Genomic DNA, 17,934 nt, shown 5'->3' with positions numbered 1-17,934 from the left:
CTGCCTTCTAGAATTTATTGTTGCACATACAGTAAGGGGTCATGTTGCTGATGTTGTTCCAGTAGTGTATACATTGATACTGAATACAATGTATTTTGATGCCAAAAGATGTTAGTAGTATCATCACCCCCCTGCCCTTCCCTTTTTAAAAATGTACATCTTAACTGACCCACTTTTACCTTCATTTAAGTACATTTTTAAACCAGTACTTTTACTTGATTAAAAAATGCCTTTTACTTTTTACGCTGAATTCAGAGTTCTGTGAGAGGACTTGTTTGGCGCTTGTATCTTTTAAGACCTCATTTTCATTATAATGAGCAGTTTGCAGCCTATCACTACCTTTCTCATCTCTATATTATATCATCTCACTTATACTACACTTATATTGTCATTTGACAATATTCTAAACTAGTCCTCCATTATATCTCATGCCAGATGTTTCGCCAGATCATTACACAGCTTTTGTCAATTAGTAATACAGTATATTACTGCAGTGGCATCTTCTCTGCGTAACTTGTTATTAAAACTATTTGTCAAAAAGTGACTTCTGAAGGTTGTGCGTTTCACTCTAAATAGCTTCTCAGGTTTAACTCGGTGCTTAAAGCACATGTGACTGCCTACACAATTTCATTTGCATGATATAGTGACTTATACTTCTTTCAGTCTGGTGATATGGCTACTAAAGCTCAGAAAAGTCTTTTGAATTTGTCACACCAACATGTCCATTTATTCTGAAATCTATTTGGAAACCTCTGATAAAAGCCCAGTAGCTGTTGCCAATAGGCTCGTGTCGATTGGCAATCAGATTGTATATCGATGATTGAAGGAATGATCGTTGATTGGGTTTTCTTACGCATAAATTAAAGAGATTTTAACTAACTTACTATCATAACTATAATATCTAGAATCTACGCCCTACTGTTTATTTTCTGCGGGAGCGGAAAGTTTGCTTCCAAGCCATGTTAATCAGCACAAGTGAATATTAAATCCTTAACGTTAATTACAGTACAGAGTTTCCCGTCCTTTTTCCATGCATCTGACATCTGATGTGCTTCTTCCAGTCACCCAGACTCCCTGGCTTCCTGGCTGATGCCAGGGGGCGGGAGCTAATGTTACATTATGTGAGCCCGCACCCATTAACGTTACTGGGGGCTAAGATACAGCACTTAACAATCAAGTTTCCCTGGGGAGCAGACTGCCACGGAGTCGGTGAATAACCAGACTCTGATAAATGAAGTCTGGGGCGCATGCTAATACTGACATTAACATTAGCCTTTGAGCCTAAAGTGAATGGTTGTTGATGCTGTTACATGCAGTCTGTATGCTATAAAATAACATCGTCGATTGGAAAGAAAAAAAAAATGCAATTCAGATTTTATCTAACTGGGTGGGTCTCAATTTATCTGGGTGGCCCACCCAAGTATAACCGATGTATGGGAGAAACTTACAGATACCTACAGAGTTTCACACATTGACAATTGCAAGGGATCTATTCATGTCCACTGTACAATTTCTTTAGTGCATCTTCTTTTTCAAAACCCAGCCCTTAAACTTTGAGGCTGCTGCTGCTTGCTCAATACTGTACTTTGTGCTACAGGCCTAGTACCACTCTGTCTTGTAGCGTGTCTGTCATTCTCTTTCCATGGGTCCTTGAGCTGCACAGTGTGCTTAAATGGAAATTCAGCCTCACACAGATTCAGTATGTTGGTGGCAAATTGTGTACTAAAGTAAACCATTTTGGCTTGTACTACTAGTCAAACTTTGTTTGTGTCACACTTATTGTACATGACTAGTGATTTCATGTTATTTTTTGTTATGAACAATATCTTCATTAAAAACATTAGTATGCCTTAGTGAAAAAGATTTCCTCTCAATGTTAAAACCACGATTGCATGCCATGTCTGTCATGCTATATCCACGCCTGCAAGAGTAAATGCCCACTCAACCCCCTCACGCAGTATATTGGGAAGAGTACACACATGCATATTAATCATTATGGTCCTGACGGACTCCTCACGCTTGCTGATAGTTGATTGGCAGCTCCTGAATTGGGACATATTGCTCCCTTCTTGGTGGATGCAAAGAGTTTGAGTGCTTTATTTATGTGTGTGTGGGTGTTTGTGTGCTTGAGAGAGGGAGAACGATGAGAAGGAAGACCGCGGTTCATAGCTTAGAATGGCTCAGTGAAGAAAAGGCAAATGTAATGTCAGGAGTATAATTGTAGTTGCATAAAGGATACATATATATTTCATAAGATGGTGCAAAGAACCATGTATGTGGGCAGGATGGAAGGATGTTGAGGTGGAATGCAACTTAATTAAGAAAAATATGAATTTCATGGCCGCTGGATGCCAAATACAACATAAATACTGCAATTCATTTTGGCATTCTTTCAGACTTCAGGTACCATACTAAATTACACTTTGTTTTTCTAATTCTCAACCAAATATTTACTTATTCATGTTCTGTTTGACATCATGTTTTTATTTATATTCATATTCTTCATAATCTTGTATTATTGTACATGTATTTAGGTCTCCCTTGAATTTTCCATATGGCAGGGTATATACAATGGGTTTAATAAGGGCACTTCCAAAGAGATACTAGCTTTTAACTGGATTCACCTCATTAGTGTATTTCATGTGTGTCCCTAGTATTTTTATACAATCTGTGTGCAACAGTCAGTAGACTGCATAACAGTGGGTGCTCATGATAAGGACTGTAAATTAAAATAAAGTAAATGTCAGCGAGATTAAAGAAATGTCAGCAAGACTAAAGAGATGATAGTAGACCTTTTGGAAGAAGCAGCAAAGAAACTATGCACCCCCCCCCCCCCATAATATTAACATGTCCTCAGTGGAGGGAGTGGACAGCTTCAAGTACATTGGTGTGCACATCACCGAGGAGGATGTTTACACCAGGCGCTGCAAGAAAAAGGCTAGAAGGCGAGCAATGAGAGGCTCAAGCGGAGTTTTTACCCCACACACACACACTAGGTTTTATCCCAATCATAATACCATACGATGCAATACAGTTTATTGTCCCCAGGGGGAAATTCATTTTGAGCACAATGATGCTGCATACATTACAAACAGAGATCATCATAATAATAATAATAATAATAATAATAATAATAATAATAATAATAATAATAATAATATATATATATATTACTGTTTTAATGCATTAATTGAAAGAACTGACAGATTACATTTCACTGGAATTGTATTTTTATGATTTCATGTGATAAATAATAAATTGATTGAATGTATGATTCCGTGTTTAAGATTGCAGCATGGCACATACAGCTGATGCCTGCTTTTCTTCCCAGCTTTCTTGTTGTTGATGTGCAAAAATATAACCACTAGTGGCATTGAAACACACAGTATTGTCTGCTTTTCAGGCTTCAAAGGAACAAAGTTACTCTTTCAGTCAGCTCTCACCCATACTTTAGCTACCAGCGGAATTGTACTTATTTGTCTGGGTTGATAAATTATCATATCATTTTATATGAGCAAAAAAACCCAGCTGGATGATGAGCCTCAGGTCTGTTCCGTGGCTATCTTATTTGTTCATGAGACGAGTGAAATAGGGAAAACTGGCTTTTTTTTTTTTAATGAGAAGTTTGAAATACAGAGAGACACTCAATTTCATAGTGCAATACCAACAATCCTGGGGCAAGTGAGAAAACCACACATTTGTATTTAATGCCTCTTTATAAGTGTTGCAATCGTGTGTGTGTGTGTGTGTGTGTGTGTGTGTGTGTGTGTGTGTGTGCTGACAGGAATATGTGCATAATTTGTTTGTATCCTCTGCATGAAGAACACAAATACAACATGAGAAATATGTGCTTAAAGTTATAATTAACAATGTCTTATAACTTTTGATTAAACATCAGTAATTGCACAGAAGACATTTACTTTCATTCCTCAGGGTTTTTCATGGCTCAGTATAGGCCTTGGGAGGGACACATTAAGTGTGTTGGTGTGGGGGGGGGGATTTTGAGCATCAAAGAATTAATTTATAGGCACAAATTTATGTTGAAAATGTCTATGTCAAGGAAAACACAAAATTCTCTTGGCATTCAAAATATAAAAATATAATTGAATTTAATGCAGTAAGTAGGTATGGGGATCGTTCATTTTTATTGATATCCATACCATTTTCGAGACTGCTTAACAATCCAAGTCTTTAGCGATAGTTTTCTATTTGGTGGAAAGTTGAGACAACAAATATTTAATCTTAACAGAACTAGGGTTTCAATCATAGACAGTATATAATGGACCAATAGACCCCGTTGCTCTGGACGGAGACCAGTGAAGGCTATTAGAAGCACTTTTCCGGTGATCTCTTGCTTTACTGCGCAGCCTCCAACTGACGGAGACAACGTAAATGTGACGTGAGCAACGTGTCTGAAAGTTGTAAGTCTTGTGGTAGCTGTGACAAGAGAAATCTCAATCATTCCCAATCTTACAGAGACGGAGAGCGTAGGTGTATGTAAGGAGATAACATAAGCACAAGCTAATTATTGCTAACTAACATGCTAGTTAACATTAGTAATTAAACCTAAACAGCTAATGTAAGTCGAAACTGCCTGCGAGCTTCTCCTGTACTATACGGTAATTCCTCTACTGTGCGACAGTAAGTCACTTGGTTATGACACAATCGTTAGCTTATTTTTACAAAAACGTCTGCTACGGAGCTATAACGTGAGGTACAAGGTAATGGAGCCTTTTATACATTGTCGTGTTTCTTTAGAAATAAACAATGGACAAATAGTCTTTAAACGCTTCAGATGTAAAGTTATTCGCAGTCAAGTGATGTAAAAAAAAATAAGGCGGTCAGTGTAATGCTAACAAGAGGTGATCGCTTCGTAGCAACAAAATGGCGCCATCGGAGGTTCGCGTTCTGAAGCAAAGCTTACCCGCTTGGTTTCAATGGATCACGGTTTTGAGTCACAGATGGGTTACATTTTTGGATCAGCACAAAAAAGGGGGGAATTTAAAAAAGATTCATTAAAAATGTTACAATAACTTTTAACAATAACTTCTTTCACCAGTAAATTGCTGTTAAACGACAAACTCATGAGAAAACTAAGGGTGTTTTACAATAATTTTGAATGCACCACGAGGTTTACCAGTTTCAAGTAAAAGCAGTGACCATAGTGCTAGTTTGTGTCTTTTAGCTCAACCTTAGTGGCAGACTGTTGTACGTCCCGGTGTTGGAATCCTCTACAGTGAAATACAGACACACTTTTGGCACAGAAATCTGTGTTGCTATTCCGTCCGGTAGATGCCTGGTCGTTTTGGCACCGGTGCCGTATTAGCATCAGATTTTAACATGCGCTGTTCCCATGAACAGAAAATTGCCTTGCCTGTATTTTTTTCACGGCAACCCTCCATAGAGATTTATCAGCCTACTTTAAGTAACAGCGACAGTAAAATTTATTTCACACTATTATTAGAGTTAAACTTTGCATTTGATCCGCGGTTCACATGCATTCAAAGTGTTGATCCATGGATCAACCATGGTCCGTTGCACCACTAAACAGAACTATTATTGCAAAAACGTTGAGTTTGTGACTCTGTTTGATTTCTTCTGTCTCTGTTTTTGTTTTAACAAGCTGATTAAGCGGTCCACAGAGCGGTGCTCTTGGTAGCCAGTCCGACTATGTTTTGAATGATTTTCAGTGGGGAGGCTAGTCTTTACCTATGGTCTTCACGCACACGCTGTGCTCCTAAATCATTTTTCTGGTTGGCGCATTTAATTATTTTTAGACATAACGTTATATGATCCACTAGTCTCGATAGCAGTATCGATAAGCTCGGACCTTATTGATTTTCGGGTTTTGAGAAATTTGGAACCGTGTCCTAATAGAACCGCGTCTCGAGACCCATCCCTAGCAGTAAGGTGGCTTTCACATCCAGGACCTGGGCCCACATCTGACTACACTTGACCCCAGGGTCCAGTTTGTTTAATTAATATGAACAGCTGGCTTTATGGTGCACTGGTGGTCACCGGGAGAGTGCATTTTACAAATATTAATCATTGGTCACAGCGAAGAACTTAGTACTACGTACTATGTCTTCTACACTGAGGTCACTTCTTATATGGTGTACAGAGCTGATTAGAATACACCCCCTCATTCAACGTGAATGTCATTGGTTGTTTCTGTTGTGGATACTGACTGTTTTCATACCTATAACCAGACAACATCCATATAGGCTGAACTAAGCAAGAAAAAAAAAAGTCCTCTATTATAAAGAAGTTTTTGACATAGCATGCATGTTTCCCCCCCTTGTTAATATGTTGCACCACACCAAATGCCATTTGACCCATGCTGAACTAATAGTTGGAAGTCCACATTTATTTTTTCCTTTTTTGATTTCTGCGGGTTGACATAAAACTGCTCACTCATCAGAGGCAGGCCACTGGAGAGTTGCAGATGACAGTTCTGGGCTGATCCATTACCACTTTGCCCCGGGCGTAATTACCATCTCCCTCCAGTAACATGCAACACTCTCTCCTTTGAACGCAATCTTGCACTAACTTCTCAATCTGGTTGCAGCAGGAACAGCACTTCTGTTTCTTTTATATTTACAATCCCCTCCCCTCTGGGGCCTCTGGTGGAGCACACCTGCATGCATAAAAACAACAATTAGAGAGTGATCATGATGATCAGTGGTGATTAATTCAGCTTTGGAGTTTGTTATTTCCCAGTGGGATTTGGTGGCAGTGTAGAAGGAGACGCAGCAGCAGCAGCAGTAGCGACAGAAGCATGCCTGTCTTGCTATGATGCCACGTGTCATTTTTTTTGACAAGTCTCGGGGATAAAGGAAGCAGGCATAAAGCTTTAAATCAAATTGGTCACACAGCCTTGCCAATCACTGTAGACAACATATGCAGGCTCACAACCAAGGTGAAGCCGCTGTTACGTGTCTCGGCGGTGAGCAATCTCCCTGTGCTCTAAAATGGAAATGAAACTGTTACATACCCACAGCTATTGAAGAAGGGATTTGCGTGGGCAGAGGTACAACTATACTCGATCGCCACTGTGGGAGAAGCTTTGGCTTTGCCCTTCTTCAAAGTGAGATTTACAAAAAGGAAATGCTTGGCTATTCAAAAGAAGCTCCTGATGGTGGGAAGACAAAAGGTACTTCACACTATCCTCCCTGGGGCACATGTACTTTACTCTTTATTCTAAGTACAAGTTCCCCCCCCTAGAGTGCACTGCACTCTCCTGTTTCTGTTGCTCAATTTTTTTTTACATTTTTTTTTTTTTCACTCTCTCTGTACCAACCCATATTTCTCTCACTTAATTTCACTTGTCTTCTGCCCCGTACACCTGACTTGCTCTGCTTCTGCATCTCACTCCTGTACTCCATCTTGTCCCTGCTCTCACATTTAAGTTTCTCTCTCTCTCTTTCTACTCTCTGCTTTCCTTTCTCTGTGCTCTTTCTTGGTCTCTCTCTCTCTCTCTCTGTCTCAAGCCACGTGTTGGCTAGCTCAGAGCAAAACCCTCTATTAACAGAAGCCAAGGCCAGATGGCGGCTCAGAGATGGATCATATCAACTCTGAAGGTCTCTGTGAGTTCCAGACTGTTTTTTTTAATTTTTTCCTCTGGGCATCTCAAAAATAACTTGCACTTTGCCATTTCACCTACAAACCCAGTGTGGGACTTGTTACTTAAATTACCATTTTTTGTATCCGCTCAGGAAAGATCATAGAAACCAAATATAGTTGTATCTAATGTTGCTGTCATTCATCAGTAATATTAGTACTGAAAACGTTATTCAGAAAACATTCTTGGACATTTTTCATCTTATCTAGCTTACTGAGTCAAAAGCAATTCCAGGAATGGGAGTGTTTTGTGTCATTTTTGGACATCTCTTTTCATTGCACACTTGCTATAATATGAATTCAGTTGTGTACCCTCACTAAAGGCTGTCAAACTGTGATGGGTCTTGTTAACAAACAGACTTCAAATTCCCTGGCGACACTATTTATTCCCAAAGGGAACTTGTGGCTGTAGAATGAGCAATGTAACATGTCTGTGGACACCAAAAGAAGAGAAGCAGGTACAATATATCCACAGGGAGAAAACCCTGCAGATTGCCTAATGAGGCATAGCCAGACTATACACTTTGGTCAGTTCAGTAGATGAGCGTGAAATACCCCATTAAATAATGTGAATCTCACATTAAGAGGCCCTCCTAAGGCAAAGTCTATGTAGTATGGATGACTAACTCAATTAATTCACAGTCCGTCTGAAAGTCTTTTTCCAAACCAAGGATGTTTTATGGTATTTTTATTTTTTTGTTTTATTTTTTTATTTATTTATATTAGGACAATGCCCATTAATCAACATTTCTGTAAATGCGCCAGTGTTAGCCAGTCAGCTAATTTTCAACTGTAGTCCTAGTTGCATGCATGTCTTTATGGTGGGAAGAAACCGGAGCACCCGGAGGAAACCCACGCACGTATTGTTTGTCAAAATGCCCATTTGTTCTGTCTGTTTCTGTGGGGATCAGAAATGAGTGCACCAGCGCACACAGGGTGAATGCAGACTGAATCTGAGCCGGTAGTCTGCCCTAAATAGCAAAACAAGTCATCTATTTCCTGTTTTGTGAATCCACGCCTTTGCCTGCTGTGTAGTGGTGATTGTCAGGTAACATTCAGAAAGCCCCCTCTCTTTCTATCTGTTTGCCATGCTAAAGCTTCACTCCTGCCATTTTTTCTTACTCCTCCGTCGTTTTCCTTTACTGTGGAGAAACAAGTTCATTGTGATTCGGAATGCAGTTCCACGGCTCAATGGGTTCTGCTTGAAATGAGTTTTGAGAGAGTGAGCATGAGAGAGAAAGACAGAGATACTCCAGCTGCCTAGCGTCTTGATGAATAAAAGATGGATGCACTAGCGTCTTATAAACAACAACAGAGCATAATTAGTAGTTCTTTTTTTCTGCTTTCATCATGCATGTCCCGCATGCTTTACAATGTGGACTTCCTCTCTCTTCCTTGTAAGTCAACAGTTAAGCTGGAATAATATTTGTGGTCAATGCAAATGAAAAGACATACATTTCTGTATACTTTGTATACTGTATACACTTCCCCAGTGTATATATGGAGTTATTTTCCTATCTTTATTCAAGAGCGCATTCTTTCAATTTGAGAGCATTTCTCACTGATATTACGTTCAGATTTTGTAATAATTTCCCTCAAAACCTTGCTTTCACACTCAAATAGTCACTGCTCGCACTTGGATTTGAAGCTTTGGCTCTTCTCCTCGCACTTAGGTTGAGTCTGCACGCTTGCAAATCTCCTCACGGATTTCTCCTGCGGGCTCGGATTTTTTTGTGTTACAATGCTCTCAAAATCCCCGCAACCAATAGAATGCCAGCTGTAGTGTTGACCAATGAAATGATCCCAGCCCCGTTGAGGGTGCGTTCGCTTTACGTTGAACTGTCTGTTGCGGGCGGCTGCTCAACCGAGTTTATCTATCCTTTCCGTTGATTGCTTTATTGATAATATATGTCAACAATGTGCACAGAATGGTCGACGCACTTTCACCTGTACCCATCAGGAAATGGGAGAAAGCTTTGAAGTGGGACATATCAAGTTAGGTCCACAACTACGAGGGTGAGTAACATAAATTAAGCACGTAGCATATGGCGCAAGCTTGATGTCCATAAACAATTAGATTTTCTTTATAGAGTTTAGCTAGATTGAACGACATATGACGGACAATATGTGTATATGTGATGACCTCACTTGTTCCTGGGGTTTGGCTAATTTCATGTTAGAGCCAGTAGTAAAAACTAAACTGTAATATAACTGAAAGAACACAAGAAACTGGATTGTTGGTGTCAGTTTTTGCATCACTGTTGTGTTGTTCATCAGAGTTTAGTCTTTATTCCTTCATATAACAGTAGTCTGAAAATTATGAATTCATATAAGTCTGTTTAAAAGTTGTAACGTTAAGTACAATTTCTCCTCTATAATAAAAACTAATCTAGAAATGATATGCTTTCTTATTTGCTCCTTAAATAGCGTTTATTTTACTTCTGCTTACTTACCAAGCAGAGCAAATCCAAGTGCGAGCAGTGACTGTTTGAGTGTGAAAGCAAGGTTTTGAGGGAAATTATTACAAAATCTGAACGTAATATCAGTGAGAAATGCTTTCAAATTGAAAGAATGCGCTCTTGAATAAAGATGGGAATATAACTCCATAAGTATACGGTTGTAATCTTTCCTGCCTATATGTATATGGAAATTTCTTTAAAACAAACTAACACTAAAAATTATTTATTCATTCAATTACACCCATGCAGAAACATGCAGTACCACTTACTGTAAATGTGCAGTATTCATATTTACAAACTAGAAAAAAAAAAACCTGTACTGGGGAGAAACACTTTTGCGAGATCTTGACTGTTTTGCATTATCTCGAGTTTTATTTGCGATATCTTGAGTTTCATCTCGCAAATCCAACAAACAGTAAGGCTAACGATAGTAGCTAGCTAGTAGCGCTAGCTAGTAGCGCTAGCTACTAAGGTTAGCCTACAGTCATTGACCTCAACAGTCAACGACAATGTTCATTATAACACTTCATCTTAGCATGTATTAATTAGTAATGCTTATAAAATAAACAATGGATGTATTTAGACAACCAAGGAGATGTAATCATTATGTCGTGCCACTAGCTAGCGCCACTAGCTAGCTAGTGTGTGTGCGTGTAGCTAGCTAGCTACTAAGGTTAGCCTTTGTTTGTTGGATTTTTGCGAGATCTCACAAATGAAACTGAGGTCGCAAATAAAACTTGATATCTTGCAAGTGAAACTCGAGATATCACAAATAAAACTCTATCTTGCAAAAGAAAGTCAAGCTCTTGCAAAAGTATGGTCAGTGCTGTACAATACATGTTTTTATGACATAGGTCCTATAAAGTAGCATAATAAACTGGCAATATTCTTTTTTTTTTTTTTTTTTTTTTAGCTGTGTTTTAACTTTAGAACACTGTTCTTTTTTGCCAATGCAGTTTATCTGTTTCTCCATTATGAAAGACTCTTACTCATACAGCACAGCTTTTAATAACCCTATATTTTATGTGGCAAATGCACTCGTAATTTGGGCACATAATCTCGGTCTCCTTTGAATCTCCATTAGCTGTCACTTAAACGTCACTTTAATGGGCTATTTGTCAGACTTCTTTTACAATGGACTACTAATGGTCTTTTAACGTAATATGACCTACCTTTTGCTGTATTCGTGATTGCGGTTATCAAAGTTATTTTCCATTAAGTGTTTACATAATTTTGTCTACCCCATGTAAAAAGCAAAGTCGGTATATGTATGTTTCAGTGACAGACAACTTACCTAACATTATAGACTTTTGCGAGACATTGAAGTCCTACACATTTTGAACACCAGGGAATGTGAAACAAATCATAAATACTGCCAGATCTGTTTGACTCAAGTCTGTGCTGTTGTCTGTCGATGCTCTGCAGTCTCTCCACATATCATGTGCTCTGCTGAATGTGTGAATGTGGCCCAGTCTAATGGCATCTGTAATATCTCTAGAGCACCCTAAGAGAGGCTGATGACAGCATGTGTTTGTCTTCCTTTCTTTTGCTTTCTTTCCCACACACACAAACACACACACACACACACACACACACACACACACACACACACACAGTGCACCTTACTAATCTTAAATTCTCCTCCCCCACCCACTGTTGATGCTTCAGAGTCAGAGCCCTGTAAAGTCTTTAGCCCCAGGAACTGCCTCAGGGTCTGAGCAGTGGTGATGGCAGGCACGGGGTAGCAGAATCAAAGGATGATTGTGGGGAACATATGTGTATTAATCTGTGTTTGTTAGGGGTGTTTGTCAAATACCTTCCTTGCCCCTCTCACCTTCCAACCCCTGCTACCTACTCAACCTCTCTGCTCATCAGACACCCCAAGAGTGCACTGAGTGGATTTAATTAGCACAGGAGCTGAAGCGAACATGCTGGTCTGCACTATACAGAGCTCTCGACAAGACAACCAACACCCACTCAAAGGCCAGCATACTGATGTAGACCAAATTACCTTGAGACACCTGCTCACAATAAAGGTCACCGCAGATGTCAAAATCTTTCATTTACTTTGAGTATGCAGTCGGATGAAAATGTTGATTTCTAGCCTTAATCACAGCTTAATCCTGCTGGAACATTCGAAAGATTATGATAACAATAGCCAATATTGTTGGGCTTAGTGACCACAACCCACAGTTGTTTTAAGCAGCTTTTACCCTTTACCATGCAAGGTCTTCCCTAGGTTTTTAGTGTGCTTAAGTGCAAATTATGTCATACACTCATTTTCATATTAGTCACGTCATCGTACAATTATTTGCATAATGCTTAAAATCTACATGTTCATTCTTTCTATGAAAGCTTCAACTTATGTCTTAGGGCTGCGAAATTGGCCAAAAATTACGCAAAACAATCAAACACATGGGTACGAATATATTTAAATATTAATTTTTTGCGAATTATGTCCACAAGAGGGCAAATCAATACAATGGAAGTGGACAGAGGCTGACAGTTCTTCACTATATTCAAATATAAATCTTTTTTTATATTTGGATATCTGTTTTTTTGTACCATTATGTCTTAATAGGTTTAAAAAAAAATGAGTAACCCTGAACTCTATATCCATCCAACTATCATTTCAATCCCAGCTCAGTAAGCATCCATATTTTTATTTTTTTAAGATTTGGTTTTGGGCATTTCAGCCTTTATAGAAAGGACCGCTAGATATGAAAGGGGGGAGAGAGAGGGGGAAGACATGCAGACTCGAACCCTGGACCTTCGAGGCATATGTGTGCCTGCTCTACCAACTGAGCTAACCCGGCCACAACAAGCATCAATTTTAATACACAAAACACAATCCCACCATCTCACTATTAACAGACATATAATCTTAACAATTCCTTTTCCAGAGAGACAACAGACTTTAATGAAAAAGATGACTCCCCAGAAAAATCTGTGCTATTGGAAAACGCAAAAGTAGTTCTTAGAGGATGTCTTATATCATAATCCACATACTGGAAAAGAACTGCAAGAATGGACCCTACTTCCCCCACAGAGCAAACTCAGAATTCAAATACAGAAAAACTAATTTTAAACTTAAATGAAACAATGAGACAGAAATATGTCCGATATTTGATTAAACAGGGACATTCTGTCTAAACCAGGTAAAAACAAAATATAGCTAATGCCTTATCTGAGCAATCATAGATTCATGGTATTGGATAGAAACCCAGGAAAGTGAAGGACTATCCAAAAGAATATCCTGAACTTGCTCCAAACTGGTCCTTGTTACCAACTCAGGCATTGTTGTGGGCCACAACTATTGCAAATTTATAGCTACATTCTGATGCTACAGCTCTGTAAAGTATGCATGTTTGGTAACTTGCAGTGATGCAAAACAATGTTCAACTTCCAAAGCAACGTGGTTATGTATTGTTCATTAACTACCAATGATTAAACAGTTCTTACCTTTTGGAAAACGGCAGTCCCTGAAATGTGCGGCAGTGATTGATATAATGTCCATGTGGCGCAAAATGGCCGAAAGTGTAAAGTGATTAAAACCAAAGACCTCCCAATAAGCAAAAGTTATACATTTTCTGCAACTTTAGACTTTCCTTAAAAAATACAAAATCAATTAAATTATACTCTGTGAGGGCGCCCAGATAGCTCAGTTGGTAGAGCAGTCATCCATATATAGAGGGTTACTCCTCGACGCAGCGGGCCCGGATTCGACTCCGGCCTGTGGCCCTTTGCTGCACGTCATTCCCCTTTTCTCTCCCCTTTCATGTCTTCATCTGTCCTGTCAAAATAAAGGCCTAAAATGCCCAAAACATAATCTTTAAAAAAAAAAAAAAAAAAAAAAATGATACTCAGTGATTCACAGCTGATTTTATTCAAACAAAACTGAGTGAAATGCAATTAATAAATAATTCAAATTTGTTGAATTCAGCTCATTGTTAGTCCAACGGCACTTTTTTATTATGTAAAGGTTACAGTTTTTTTTTTTTTTATAAATGTTAATTAACCCCAGTCTCACTTTTTTACAGTGTCCACACTGAAACGACCTGCCAACATTAGACACAAGAGTTGCTTAAGGGACTATGGAGGAAATATTTATTCATAAGTCCAACGAGAAAGAGAAACTTAAGCAAGATCAAACTAAAATTATTTTACTATTCTTCTAGGAAAAATCATGCCATAATTAAATTTGAAAAAGGAAACTGAAAAAGCAAAGTTTAAATGTAAAATGATAATTGAAAATGTAAAGTTCAATGAAAAAGTCAAATTTAAAATGTAAAAAGTCAAATTTAAAATGCAAAGCTTAAATAAAAATGGTTAAACTGAAATCTAAAAGAAATAATTTTTCACTTAATGATTTTCAATTTGAAGTTTTATATTTAGAATTTTACATTTGGTAATTGCCTTTTGACATTTTAAGATTCACTATTTCTATTTACATTAAGGCTTTTCATTTTGAAGTGACACTTCACTGGCCGGTTGGCGAGTAGGCAATGCCGGCCACAACCAGGTGACTTGTCACGTTAGACTGGACGGTCTCAAGTCCGACAATTTTCGTCCGTTATTTCACCACTAAATTCACTTGAGACTTTTTTATGCAAGAAATCCGCTATGTAGAGTTTGAAAATGGGAAGTTTTACAAATATTGATGGCCAATTGCACTTTTGCTCCGCTATTGTCGGACTCTCCCGTCTGATGTGAGAGACCCCGCTGTCAGCTGGAAGTCTCTCGGGTGACCAGACGTCCCAAAAAAATTTGGGACAGTCCCGAAATCCAAGCAATTGTCCCGAATCCCGAATCCTTCCCTAATTGTCCCGAGAATTAGAGCAAAGTCTCGAGCAGACTCTCTAGTAGTAGCCGGGAGAGTTTAACTACGTGTCCTTCCAGCCACACAGAAATCTAAACCTGTGTTCAGTACTCTCAGACATGCCGTGATGCAACCGTTTCTACAGTCGCTATCTAAAGCAGCTGGGTGCTCTCCTGCTGCAGTCGAGTAGTCGTGTTTGTTTCATAATGTATTAATAATAATAATTGTATTTTTGGGTTTACATGACAGACAGTTGAATTCTTGAATAAAATTAAATCATTTTGGTGCGGAGTTTTGAGATTCATGTTACCCAAATAATTTAAAAGAACTGAGAGTTGCAGCGGACCTACAATTAGGTGTGGATCATAAAAACAAAACTCTCGTGTGTGTGTGTGTGTGTGTGTGTGTGTGTGTGTGTGTGTGTGTGTGTGTGTGTGTGTGTGTGTGTGTGTGTGTGTGTGTGTGTGTGTGTGTGTGTGTGTGTGTGTGTGTGTGTGTGTGTGTGTGTGTGTGTGTGTGTGTGTGTGTGTGTTCATCACCACCTGTGTAAAACTGGGAAACACCCATTTGAGTTGACACACTGATTCGTTGCCAGAGGGGGCGTCAATAAACTCTCCTCCCTGTAAGTGTCAGTGTGACGGAAGGAGAGTGAGAGAGAGGAGCAGTCACAAAACCGGCCGGAGTAAAACGCTCTTGAAGAGAAACACAAAGCAATGTAGTTAAATCCCTTGCATACCATTTCCTTGTGACTTTCAGCCGCACGCCAATCCTGTACACTCCACCTTCGGATCATCATGCTACATTTGTCGTGCAAAGTTGTTCACGGAAGCCAGTAAATCATTCAGAAGTCAGCAGAAAAACCCAGACTGGATTCTTGGACTGACTGACTAAACTCCGTGAGTTATTAAGTAACTCTTACTATGACATTTTGTTTTGAGCCTGAGAAACTGACCAGATTTATTTTTTGGTTCTCTCGTTATCAGCACTGGTCTGTGCTCAATAATAAATCATTTAAACGTGTGTGTCTGTGTGTGTGTGTGTCTGTGTGTCTGTGTGTCTGTGTGTGTCTGTGATTAAATCCAAAAATGCAGTGAACCACAGGTTCCCGTTAATTTTATGATGGACATGTGTTTTCATATTTAAACAAACAATCCGCAAAATAAAAGCCTCTTATTTATGAGACCGGTCTGAGAGTCCTCCAGCTTACAGCGGGGTCTCTGAGCATGACTGGCCGAGCAATGAGGTAGCAGCCCCGGCAGGCGCCAGCTGACTGTCGCATCACTTTTATGGAGCTTCTCAACTCTGAAAACTTTGAAGTAAATTGTCAATTCGGCAACCATTCTTTTTCAAATTGAAAATCTAAAATTATTAAACTCAAAATTATTTTTTTTTAATTTAAGTATTTCTATTTAAGCTTTTCCATTTCACATTTTGAGTTTCATATTTGATGTTTCTGTCATTCAATAAAAGATTTCATAGATTTCAGTTTAACCATTTATATTTAAGCTTTGCATTTTAAATTTCATTTTTTACATTTTCAAATTATTTTACATTTCAACTCTGCTTTTTCAGTTTCCTTTTTCTTTTTTAAATTTAATTATGGCATGAATTTTCCTAGTAGCGTATTAAAGGTCCCATGGCATGAAAATTTCACTTTATGAGGTTTTTTAACATTAATATGAGTTTCCCCCGCCTGCCTATGGTCCCACAGCGGCTACAAATGGCGATAGATGTTAAGCCCAAGACACACCAAGCCGATAATCGGCCGTTGGACAGTCTGGCGAGGTTGGTGACTCGAGTCTGTTCGGTGTGTTCCGTGCCGTCGTCAGTCTGATGGGCCGTCGGCCTTCGTTTGGGCCGACCTGACATGTTCAGTTGGAGACGGGGCAGTCGGGACTCACCCGGAAATGACGAGCGGGATGAGCGTGACTGGAGTCTCTCAAAATCTGACGAATCTTTTAAAGTGACCTTTGTCGATCTGAAATGAAGACAGATTCAGGAACTGCATGGCCTATTTCTCGCTTAAAATGTTTTCAGAAACACGTTTCAGTGAACTATTTTAGTACAATATGAGATCGTATTCTGAACAAGCCGCCATGACAGTCATGACAGTCTGGCTTTGAATTTTCCGGAGAAAACAAATCCACGTGACTCCTATCACTCCTATACCTGCTGGTTTTCATTTCTTGGGCAACAATACAGAGTAGCACCGCCTGCTGCTATGGAGATGTATTACGTTTCTCAAGTAAGGTGTCGCCTCAGTGTGTTCCGAGGCAGTTTTTTGGACCTCAGGGACCCGACTGATCATTCCGACTTCTTAATTTGATCTCGCTTTGTTTTCTCTTTGGACTTTCAATTTGAATTATGAATGAATATATCCTCCTTAAGGGACAACATTGATCTTTCTGTTTTTGAAAGACAGCAGAGGTTCAGGTTGCCAACATCTGCTTTCCACCATTTTCCCCTCCCATGACCATCCTAGAAAGGTGCCTCTCAGTGACATTGATTTTCAGCATGCAGTAGGCTATAGTACAACTGAGGCAGCCCAAAAAGCAAAAGGCAGGTGGTGTAGGAGGCACAGATTCTGACATAAAGGTTCAACAAGGTTACATTTACACTTTCTGCATACAAGGTGGTGAAGCAGTGTCCTCGGTCATGACAGAAGCAGTTGAGACACTGGATGATGGAAGAACAGTATTGTCTTTAATGCAGATTTGTAAGGCCCTTATCAAAACGTTCTCTGCAGAGGAGTGCCCTTCTTCACCACGGATAACGTGGCCAAGGCAGTAGTGTTAACTCTACTCACTATTTGATTCAAAAGCACTTTTGCACACTTCTTTTTTAGGGCAGGTGCGTTGGAAAAGGTAAAGGTTACCTGTAACACTTGTTGAAGAAGTCCCACACACTGTCCATTACGCATGCAATTACTTTATTTCACAATGTTTTGGTCACACAGACCTTCCTCAGGTGAAATTCAGCAGAGCTAAGGCAATCATCAAAGACTGCTCCCATCCTGCCTACCCCCTGTTTGACCTG

The 17,934-nt window shown here is 39.3% G+C and overlaps 1 long non-coding RNA gene across 1 annotated transcript in view; it reads left to right on the top strand.

Moving 5' to 3' along the window:
• Positions 1–17,934, top strand: part of LOC114552717 (uncharacterized) — a 32,525-nt gene that overhangs the window by 1,414 nt on the left and 13,177 nt on the right. The gene's annotated exons all lie outside the window — the stretch shown is intronic.

This window comes from Perca flavescens, chromosome 3 (genome assembly GCF_004354835.1).
Source record: "Perca flavescens isolate YP-PL-M2 chromosome 3, PFLA_1.0, whole genome shotgun sequence".
In the NCBI taxonomy this organism is placed as follows: Eukaryota; Metazoa; Chordata; class Actinopteri; order Perciformes; family Percidae; genus Perca; species Perca flavescens.
Note: the sequence above shows the minus strand (reverse complement) of the source record. Positions and strands in the feature narration are given on the sequence as shown.